The following is a 12,191-nucleotide window of genomic DNA, read 5'->3' as shown; positions in this document are numbered from 1 at the left end:
TGTTTGAAAGAGAGAGATACATTTTGAGGTCATAGTCTACATCACTTCATGTCCTCAGAGAACCCTGTTTAAATTGAATTGATAAAATCCCTAGCTGTTGCACATCCAAGACAACAAAGGCCTCCCTTTCACTCTCAATATAACTCACCACGATGTCAAACTATATTTGTGCAATGGCCCTAAATGTTTCCTGACAGGGATCAAGTGCTCTCCTTTTCTTCCTCTTTAAGAATACAGAATGACATGCAGGCAAGGATTCTTTAAGCGTTCGCTCCTGCTAATCTGTCCATTTATACGCCTGCTGCCTCATATACACATGGCCTTATATTTCTGACAAGGGCAAATTGAATCTGTTTTCATTAGTCTGACAGACAGGGCAGAAAACATCCCATTAGGCAGGGCCACAATACTGGCTCAGCCACATACATGTGTGAGCGGGAGCATGTGAGCGTGAACTTGGCAGCTGTGTGGCATGGACCATTACAGGTGGCAAAGTGCACCTGTCTGGTCTTATGCCATTCCAGCAATTGGCTTCTCTCATTTGCCAGCTCCATGAATTCACAAATGGACAGGGCTTCAATTATGAAATTATGACAGTCACTACAATGTGGAAAATGGGGATGGTTGGATATGAGTAATAGGGGTGCAGAAAGTGCCAAAAGAGGGTTGGAAGCAGGGTTATCCTTGTTTTTCATTTTGAATGTACTGTTTATTTAAATGTTATTTTCAATGTGAAATTTTTTAGTTTTATGTGTTTTCTAGTTTTGGTTCAGTTTCATATATGCACAGCATATATAACACACTCATATTTACATAAAACACGCTTTTTAATTCCAAGTTTAAAGCTTTCTCCTATAATCTTTTGAGAGGGGTCAAGACTCCGACCCCCAGACTCTGAATTAATAAGAAGTAATACACTGATGCTTCATGGCCTTTTCCAAAAGCAGAAATCACCTCTCCTAGAGTACCTGCTGCTTTAGGGGGGTGTATGCTATTCCCAAAAATAGTACAGAGCAAGTGGCATAGCTGAAAAAAAGAACTGAGATCTGGGGATCCCAAAATATTGAACCAAATTTTCAAAGGATCTCATCACACCAGTCTTATAAAGATCACAGAGTGTAGTAACCCCCTCACAATCCACTCTTAACCAACAAAAAGGGGACCTATTAAAGCATAGTTTGGGGTTTAGCAATAGGCTCGAGGAAAAATTTAGATAAATATCTGAATTAAACACTCTGGACACTTTTGTCCATATTGAGTGCAAATGTGAAATAGCGGTGTGTGATTTAACTTCTCTGGTTAGATTAATGTAAAGGCTTTGCAATATGACGAATAATAAAATATCATCTGCATAAAGCCAAAGCATATGCGCCATGCCTCCTGACACCAGTTTGCCAAAAGGCACCTGAAGGACTCTCAGACCATGAGATTTCTAATATCATCATCAATAGATGAAGACGTGGAACTATAAAGATCAAAATGTAATTCTTTATAGGGATTATTAATGTCAATGGCCGAGGAAAAATTTCACCATCATCAGATTTCACTGAAGGAATGGTATAAAAATCTCTACGCTTGTATATCTAGCCAAAGCTTCTCTGCTTTGTCCCTTGACTCAAAGTATGACTGTCTTTCCCTGAATAACCAAAACGTCTCGGGTTACATGTGTAACCCTTGTTCCCTGAAAAAGGCGGAACGAGATGTTGCGCTGCTAAGCGCTACGGGGGAACAGCTTTCGCTGTGAGCCGAGCTGAAATAATGTGTGGAACACGTCAATGAACATTGACCGGAATTCATAGCCTCGGTTGATGTAATCATTAGATGCACCTGAGGCCAGGCTATAAATGGATACGTCACCAGGTGTCGTCAGATACTTCTTTCTGAAGAGCAGTCCTGGGACGTCCCAGTGCGGCAAAGCAGCGCAACATCTCGTTCCGCCTTTTTCAGGGAACAAGGGTTACACATGTAACCCGAGACGTTCCCTTTACAAAAGGCTTCACTTTGATGTTGCGCTGCTAAGCGCTACGGGAACGCAATACCCACGCCGCCGCGACTTGGGGCTGTCCGGACCCCTACGGTTGTGCAGTGTACTCACAAAAACGCGAGAGGTCTCAGACATGAGCTTGAGATGTCGACTCAAGGGCATAAGAGCCCGGAGTAGCATAAACATCTAAACCATTCAATTTTTATGAATGTGTGTGGAGAGGACCAGCCTGCCGCATCACAAACTTGTTCAGGCATGAGCTGAGATGTCGACTCAAGGGCATGAGAGCCCGGAGTGCAGAACATCCAAACTAAAAAAGTCCAATGAATGTGTGCGGCGAGGACAACCTGCCGCATCACAAACTTGTTTAGGCATGGGCTGAGATGTCGACTCAAGGACATAAGAGTCCGGAGTAGCAAAGCATCTAGCCCATAAAGTTCGATGAATGTGTGCGAAGAGAACCCTATCGCAACACAAACTTGCCATAAAACTGATGAATGTGAGCGGAGAGGACCAGCCTGCCGCATCACAAACTTGCTCAGGCATGAGCTGAGATGTCGACTCAAGGGCATAAGAGCCTGGAGTAGCAAAGCATCTAACCCATAAAGTTCGATGAATGTTTGCGAAGAGAACCCTATCGCAACACAAACTTGTCATGAAAACTGATGAATGTGAGTGGAGAGGATCAGCCTGCCGCATCACAATCTTGTTCAGGTATGAGCTGAGATGTTGACTCAAGGGCATAAGAGCCCGGAGTGGCAAAACATCCAAACTAAAAAAGTCCAACGAATGTGTGCGGAGGGGACAACCTGCCGCATCACAAACTTGTTTAGGCATGGGCTGAGATGTCGACTCAAGGGCATAAGAGCCCGGAGTAGCAAAGCATCTAGCCCACAAAGTTCGACGAATGTGTGTGAAGAGAACCCTAACGCAACACAAACTTGTCATAAAGACTGATGAATGTGAGCGGAGAGGACCAGCCTGCCGCATCATAAACTTGTCCAGACATGAGCTTGAGATGTCGACTCAAGGGCATAAGAGCCCGGAGTGGCAAAACATCCAAACCTTGGCTAGAGGGAGACCTCTAGCCAAGGTTTTAGAGGAGGAGTGCCCTCTGGTAGAGTGCGCCCTGAAACCTACTGGCGAAGCTTGACCGCGCGCCTCGTAGGCCCGGGCAATAATGAGGATGCCTCTTTGAGGGCACCCCGCCCACCAAGCCGTGGCAAACCGCAGTGGCCAAATAAAGCCTGGCAGTGGCGAGGCAAGTGCCCGCTGACAGTTCTTTCTACAGAAAATCCAGAACTGAAGCAAACTGGCAGTTAGCTGGTTCTGTAATAAGAACTTTAGCAGAAGGAAACGCATGCAGGCGCATTTGCGTTTCTACGCTCAGCCCCTCCCGAGGGGAGGGGGACTGGGCGACTCGGGAGAAGTAGAGGAGACATTGCGCTATCAACAGAGGCTAAGAGGTCCTCTTCTTCCCTGTAAAATCTACCCAGATCAGTTCCAAGTGGAGGGAGCCCTAGCACTTGAAATGCTCTTGATGACCTCAAGGATGAGAAGGTCCTCCCTGTTCGAATCGCCCAAGGCGAGCCGTCGAGGAGAGGAATTAACTCCGAGAAACATATCCTGTTCGGCCAGCTTAGCGCCATTATTAGGAGGCAAGACCCTTGCTGGTGAACATTGCCAAGACTCCCGGGAGCAGAGAAACTGGGAGAGAAACACATACAGACGCATTCTGGGTCATGTATGTGTCTTAACGTCCAGACCCAAGGGGGCTGGGTGATTTCAGGGAGAAGTAGAGGAGACATTGCGCTATTCATAGAGGCGAAGAGGTCCTCTTCTGCCCTAAGATCTCACCCAAACTTGTTCCAAGTGGAAAAAGCTTGGCATTTAAAAAGGTCTCGATAACCTCAGGAGAGAGCCCTGTGTCCCTCAGTTGGTACCCTTAGGGACCAAACATGAAAGATTCCACAATTTGGGGCAGGGATGAAATATTGCCCTGTGCCTGAGATAGAAGATCCTTCCTGTTCGGAATCGCCCAAGGCGAGCCGTCGAGGGAAGAGATTAGCTCCGAGAACCAAGCCCTGTTTGGCCAGCCGGTGCTATCAGTAAGAGGCAAAAACCCTTGCTGGCGAACTCTGGGCAACTACTACCTTAGGGTGGAGTTCTTAACTCCCCCATTGGTATTTCCTGTCTGGACTGTAAATCTGCTCCCGTATACGGGCATCCAGGGATATAACTGACCTGAGTGACAGGAGCTTACCCTGGGCCCTAAGGAGAATCCGATGTGTCAGAAATACAGCTGACAAGAACGTGGGTCTCCTTGAAGGTTTATGTAAGAGGCTACCGCTGTATTGTCCACCCGCACCAAGACATGGCAGCCTCAGGAGGAGGTATTTCAGGGCCAGAAATACAGCCATCAACCCGAGACAGACTGTGACAACCGAGCTGATGACCCTCCTATCCCCTTAAGCTGGACGACCACTTAAGGCCGCTACCCCGCCCATCAGGGAGGCGTCTGTCGTTAGCAGTCTGCGACAACAAGACGCACCTAGAGTGGGACCCAAGGCAGAAAACCAGGGTCTGAACCACATAGGAAGGGAACGAAGCCTGAGGCGCGTAACCCTATTTAGCCCAGGGGTTTTGGCCCTTGGAAGAAATCCCCTGGCTTTTGGCCACAACAAAAACGGTCTCATGAGCAGAAGGTCCAGAGGGATCACCGTGGACGCGTTCGCCCTGAGACCTGGAAATCGTTGGTACTGATAACAGTGCAACCTTGACCTAGCCTGACTTTGCTCAGGGCGATCTGAATGGACTCAATCCTGGCGGGAGACAGTTGTGCCCGCATTGAGATTGAACTCCATACGATGCCCCGATAGACAGTGTTCTGAGTGGGAGAGAGGACGCTTTTCTTGGCGTTGAGCCTCAACCCCAGAGAAACAGATGAGCTAAGACGATGTCCCTGTGCTGAACTGCCAGTTCCTGGAACTGCGCTAGGATCAGCCAGTCGTCTACGTAATTCAGAATGCAGATGCCCCGGAGTCGCAAGGAGCCAGCGCTACATCATGCATTGTGAATGTGCGGGTAAAAAGGGCTAGGCTGAGTGAAAGAACCTGACCCTGGAAGACTTCGCCCCCGGAAGTGAACCTCAGGAACGTCATAAGATCGATGGTGACCAGCCAAACGAGTTGTAGGGCTTGAGACACGACCGTCTTGACAGGCATCATCTTGGACTTGAACACCCACGGGTAGTTCAAGCTTTAAGATCTAAGCCAGACGCCACCCTTCACCCTCCATGGGAAACGGGAAGTATTTAGTGTAATAACCTAACTCTCTCTCTGGAAGGGGAACACATACCATGGCCCCTTTAACCAGGAGATTGAGTTTTTTTTTGTTTTTACAAAAAAGAAATCCGGTTTACGGTAGTGAGAACACGCCGTTGAAACACGGAAAAGCGGCGAGAGAATTAAATCCTGACGCCCTTATAAGACCCACAGAAAAGAATATATCCGGCAGAAGTTTCCACGCTGCCAGGATCTCTGAGATGGGTATTATATTTTAACACTTCCTGTTGAGGGGTTGTCGGGTGTTTCGCGTCCTGAATAAAATGCAGGAACAGAGAAAACAACCGATTTTGACGGAAGCCTCTGCAGTCCGAAACACCAAGAGGTGGCTTTTTTTTAGGGGTTCTCCATGAGAGAAAAAGCTCTTCATGGAGGTTATCAAAGAAAGGGAAGGGACCCATGAGGCGTTCCCTTTCTTAGACTGGAAGATAAAATCTATCCCCTAATTTGGAGCGTTTGGGAAGAGAATTGCGATCCACCTCATGATCCGAAGAAGCGTCGGAACGCGCTTCGAGATCATGTGAAGGACCAGCTGGGTTTGGGGAGAGAGTGAGAGAAAGGGATCAACCCGTCTCTTGCTCCTCAGCCAAATCCATGCACGAGCCCCACGAATGATCTTTTCGTGAGTGCTGACTCCCGGAAGCAAGCGAGGCGAGCACGACGCACTCTGCCTGTTAAAGCAAATCGCAGTGCTCGCACCCGCCCTGCTGCAACGCGAGAGCAGCGTGCTCTTACCCCCAAACAAACAGCAAAAACTGATGTGTGCCGTCTTCAGCTATAGAGCGAGAAGAGAGGAACACGCACCGTTTGCTTTCAGTCATTCTCTCTTTTTTTTTTAAATATATATATAATATTTTCTAAACAGAAGAGAAAAATAGAACAACATTCACTGCCTAACTGATTCTATCTCCTAACAGAGGAAAGAAAGTTTTGACAGGGTGTGTGAAACACACAGAAACAGAATCGCTCTGAAAAAAGTGTTTCTGACGACACCTGGTGACGTATCCATTTATAGCCTGGCCTCAGGTGCATCTAATGATTACATCAACCGAGGCTATAAATTCCGGTCAATGTTCATTGACGTGTTCCACAAATTATTTCAGCTCGGCTCACAGCGAAAGCTGTTCCCCCGTAGCGCTTAGCACAGCAACATCAAAGTGAAGCCTTTTGTAAAGGGAACTCCAGTTTCGGCAACAAAATAGTTTTATATCTATATTTCAAATGGGTCAATGAGGCCATTAGACGACATTCGGCACTTCAGCTCTGCTCGGCACTATTAATATTCCTTTCCAACTCCACCAGTTCTCCTGCTTTGAATTTTTTGGTGAATGAGGAATACTTTATGATCTGACCCCTAAGAACCACCTTAAGTGCCTCCCAAGCCACGCCCACAGAGGATACTGAGGACCAGTTGGTCTCCATATAGACATTAATTTCAGTCTTTAGCATTTGTTGGAAATCAGGATTTTGCAAAAGGGACACATTAAGGTGCCAACTGTATGATAAATTTTTCTCTGTATATGGCAACACCTCCAAGCTCACTAGGGCCTGATCTGAGACAAAAATGTTTCCAATTGAGCAATCAACAACAGATGAAATGAGGGATCTCAAATAAATCTTATGGACTAATGAAAAGAATGTATAGTCTCTACCAGATGGGTTCAAAAGTTGCCAAATATCTGCAAGACCAAGATTTTTATACATCCTGTGAAGCGTCAATGTTGCTCTAGGGGGCTTACACATTTTTGCTTCACTATGATCAAGGATTGAGTCCATCAATAGATTAAAGTCTCCTCCCAATATTTTATCATGAGGGGTGCCAGCTGCTTGCAACATCCCCTCAACCTGATCATCAGCATTAGCTGCGTAAATATTAGCCAAAATCAATCTTTGCCCCTCGATTTCTGCTAAAACAATAAGGACTCTTCCTGATTTATCTTTAATCTATTTGATAAATTTGAATTGTAGATGTTTATTTATCAATATAATGACCCCCCTACTCTTACTTGAGCCAGCACTAAAAAAAATGGAATCCACCCCATATCTTCCCAAATTTTTCAGCTTCCTGTATGAAAAGATGCATTTCTTGAAGAAACACTATATAACATTTCTTATGCTTACTAAAATAAATAACCTTCCTTCTTTTTATGGGGTGCCCCAACCCATTCACATTCCTTGAGGAGAGAGACAATCCACTCATATTAACATTTGACATTTGATATAATAGATAAAATTAATTGTATGTAAAAAACAAGATTACAATGACCACATTTCAACATTACTGCAACAGTCAAACCCTGAACTTCACCCCGAACCAAACAAACAGAAAAAAGACAAATGTGCGCATTAACCCCACGCACGACAGCGCCAACCGGCATCAAACCCTCTAAACTTAAAGAGTCCATGTACGCCTACGAGAGCCCCTGCAACAACTTTTCCTTCAGATTGCGCAAGCCCGGCAAGATTACATAACAGAAAATACTTTGTAAAACAGACCCCAGCCAACAAGCAGAATAAACACAAAGAATGTGTAGATTCATCTTGAATGTGTAGAGTCTTGAAGGTGTGTTCCTCCACAAAACAAATTACAGCTGATATAAAGCCGTTCAGTTTCCTTGGACAGACAAACAAGTGTTACAAATGTTAAGTGAGCAAGCTGTTATGAGTGCAGTAGATGACGTAAACATTCCAATGTCCCACGAAAATACTCCACAAAAATAAACTCCAGCCAGCAGGAGGCATAAGCACAAGGAACAAACAGATTCATCCATAGCTGTCCCAAAGCAGTGTTATTCCACAAAACAAACTCCAGCCGCTAGGTCGGGACCAGCACAAAAAGAAACAAAACATGCATGCCGGTTCCTCGGATGGTCAAGTGTCAAATTCCCTCAGAGGCTACATAAAAAATATATACCATGACTTACTCAGTCAGTTAACTTTATCTAAAGACATACTTTGTGTAGACATGTAGATATTTTACGGTCACCCATAGTGTCCATTCTCAATCTAGCCAAAAAATTCTGTGTAAAAGTGATCCTCCATCAATGCAAAAGTCCCTTGGAGTGTCATTCCACAAAACAAACTCAATGTGCTAAGCGGAACAAACACAAAAAGAAACAAAAATGGTAAACAGCTTCCTCAAACAATCGAGTGTATGTTCAGTGTTTCTCAACATCTGCCACTCTTCTAACCAACTAAGGCAGTGCTTCTCAAATAGTGGGGCGCGCCCCCCTGAGGGGGCTCGGAGCGATGCCGGGGGGGGGTGCGTGTGACCCCGGGGAACATGCTTTTTTTGCAACGAAGAACTCACAGCACAGAGCAGGAGATATGAAGTGCAGAAAACAAACCCGTGAGACACCATGGAAAAATATTTAACAGGGATGAAAAGAAAGGCAGAGAAAGACGGAGATAATGAGAAAAACGTAAGTCTCCCGAAAGCTAAGACGAGGAAAGATGACGAAGCGTATGTAGCGCTTGGCTTCACTGTGACTTCGGTGGGAGATGAGGAAAGACCGGTATGTTTACTGTGTCTAAAAATGTTGGCAAGCCAAATAAATTAAGGCGTCACTTAAAGACATTACACCCCAATCACGCTGATAAGCCCGCTTGAGTTTTTTCAGCGAAAACGTGCCGAATATTGTCAACAATCGTCCCGCTTTGTGAATGCTACTTCAGCAAACTGTGCTCATAGTAGTCATTAATCCTGACTTCCTCATTTTGATAAAAAGAAAAAATCAGCACAAATTGTTTTATACATTTTTGTTTTATAGGTCAAAGTGTTTTATATATTTTGCTCCTGAGTTAATGTTGCTGAACAATTTGAATTTATTATTATTTATTGATTATATATTTAAAAAAAAATTTGTATCAAATGGTCAAAAAAAAATTACAGTTTAAATAAGGATTGCATTTTTTTTTTAATTTCAGGCAAATTGAAGCACTTTTAAGTCTTTTCTGTTACAGACTAAAAAACAATGTTAATAATGTTATTCTTTGTTGTAAGTTGATCTATATTTCTTTTTTTTTTTATGTTAATAAGGATACAATGTTATGCAGAGGTGTACTTATAACAATTTTATAGACAAATGATACTATTTACAACTCGTGGAGTTGGGGGGCGCAAAATGTTTACTTCTTCCTGGGGGGGTGTAACAGAAAATAATTGAGAAGCACTGAACTAAGGGAATTTGTTTCATCGCCGTAATCGATCATCGTATTAAAGCGAGATCCTCCAAGTCAGCACAAACCTTCGACAGCATCACAAACATGTTGGACAGTTGATGCTGAATTTCTCCGGCTCCGCCATCCAAATCGAGTCCCCGTTCCACAGGTCTGTCAGGGCTATCATCTTGAAGACGTAAGTGTCTTTTAATGTCTCTCAAATCAACATAATTCAAGTCATTGTTTTCCTTATTACAAATTTTTACTCAATGAAATCAACAGTAATTTTAAAATAGATGTATAAAATGTATCACTCATATGAGATGAAGACTCCATTTAAGTAACCTTATAAAAGTTGTTTTATTCTGCATTTATTCTGTTTTTCTATCTATATGTCTGTCTATATATCTGTCTGTATTTCTCTTTCTCTTTGGAGGAGGTTTGGCACAGACATTTACAGGAGAATAAAAAAATGTCACTTCATGTCAAAAATGTTGCATAAACCTGCTGTACATCAGACCAGTTAAAACCATTTTAAGCTGGTTTAAGCTGGTCACCCATCTCAGCCAGACTGGTCAGTTAGCTGGTTTTAAAGGGGGTTTGAACACTTTTTAGCTGGTCAGGCTGCGAGTCCAGCTAAGTCCACCCTGACAAGCCTGATCAGCTAAGACCATCTAAGACCAGTCTGACCAGCTATAAAAGGGTTCAAACCCCCTTTAAAACCAGGCTGGGCGACCAGCTAAAACCAGCCAACCAGCTTATGCTGGTATTAGCTGGTCTTTTCAGCAGGGCAGCATTTAATGATAATTTCAATGGCTTTGCAATGTAATCATGAAGTATACATACAATAATATGGTAGCCTACCATCCACGATTTTATATAGGCATTAAATGCAACACTCAATTTTATACAATATGTAACTGGGTCCCGGCTGCATCTCTCTCTACCCACCAAGGGGTCCTTGGCCTGAAAATGGTTGAAGTCCCCTGATTTTGACACAACCAATGCCTGAGAAAATACACATAAGTTACATGTGTAGCTCAACATGTGTTTGACAGCCAGTTGCATTTTAGAGTGAATTTAATGAATCCTGTTATTGATATATCCTGATTTGTTGTATTATCTCTTTGATATATGAAAAATAAAATAAAATCATAAAATATATATTTTATTTTATTGTTTTCTAATTGTCTTAAACATATGTTCAAAATGTTACACTATCTGGGCATTTTGTACATGCATTTGTGACGTGCAGGGTTGAGTGTTTGGGAAAATTACCATGCATTTATGGGTTAATAGATGTGGCTTTTGATAATGCTATGAACTCTGTATTGAAAGTGTGATCAGTCTCCCTCGTGTTTGCAGTCTTCTGTTCTGTGTTCATCCAGGGTTGGCGTAATAGCAGCGTCTGATTGCAGACTATGTTTTCTTACTAGAGAGCTCTTGTGAATTTGTATTCTGCAGCAGGCTTTAGTGATATACCCATGTACCCTGTGCTGGGCAAAAGCTACACGCAAAAGGTCAAGCTGAGAGTCTGTGGTTAACTCTGCAAAACTGTACCTAGACAGAATGCTCTGCTCTCTGGAGCTTTGCTGATTTGGGCTACTGTTACTGTTGACCTAAGTGCATTCAGAACACGCATGAGCCTGGCTCTGAGATATGTCAATGTGACTGGAAAGCAATAAAATTGTTGTGGCCCTTTCTAATTACCAGCAACGATAGGGCTGCCCCTGTTTAGAATTCACACATACGCACACAGATTCCGTGATGTGCTCCCATTTCAACATCCCACCACCTCACCACTCTCCTAGCCTTAGCCTTATTATCGTTAATGAAAATTAAATGAAATGAAAACCAGTTGAAGACATTTTTGTTTACTGAATTTAAAATACAAACTAACATAATTGGAAAAGCTAAAATGCAACTAAAATACATTTCATGGCACTAAAACTCACTACAATAAAATGATAGATAGGCCTGCCTGCCTGCCTGCCTGCCTGCCTGCCGAACGAAAAACTGTTTGCAAGTGTACCTAGGAGAATTGGTGCTTTTTAAATGCAAAGTGTTGTCACACCAAAGATTGATTTATTTGATTTAAATTCCTGCTTAAAACTTTTGGTTACAATATATGTGTGTGTGTATATATATATATATATACTTTAAAAAGTACCAAACATAAATGATGAAGGCCTTTGAAAAAAAGTCACTTTTAATGACGCCTTCATAAAACATATCAAAAAAAGTTTGAATCTGTTTGTTTTCATAAAAATAAAATCCTGGTACATGAAAATGCCAAAAGTTGAAGAAACACCAAAAACACTATGATACAAAAACACTATGTTGTGGTAAAATATTTTAAATATTATTATTTAATATATTATTAGGAAAAAAATCTCTGAATGTGTATCTTTAACTACACATTCTTTATGAACAACCATTCAGTAACTGCACAATTTTAAGTCTCACAAGTACACAACACAGTAACAGTTCTCAGTTCATTTAGAGTTAGACATGATGAAAATAATGACTTGCAGTTCAGTGAATATGTCAAGCACTGCTCTGACCAACTCAGTCAGTATGTGAATCATTCAAACCAGGATTTTGAGACAGATTTTTGCGACCTGCGGGATGATTTATTAAAAAAAGAACAGCTCATACTGTGTTATGAATATCATCAAGTTCCAGCATTTGGTATCTGGTGC

General features: G+C 42.9%; 1 protein-coding gene across 1 annotated transcript in view; it reads right to left on the bottom strand.

The window, feature by feature from the left end:
- The window catches only part of LOC127630073 (membrane-associated phosphatidylinositol transfer protein 3-like), a 223,637-nt gene that overhangs the window by 35,338 nt on the left and 176,108 nt on the right, over positions 1 to 12,191 (bottom strand).

This window comes from Xyrauchen texanus, chromosome 36 (assembly GCF_025860055.1).
Source record: "Xyrauchen texanus isolate HMW12.3.18 chromosome 36, RBS_HiC_50CHRs, whole genome shotgun sequence".
NCBI classification, from domain to species: domain Eukaryota; kingdom Metazoa; phylum Chordata; class Actinopteri; order Cypriniformes; family Catostomidae; genus Xyrauchen; species Xyrauchen texanus.
Note: the sequence above shows the minus strand (reverse complement) of the source record. Positions and strands in the feature narration are given on the sequence as shown.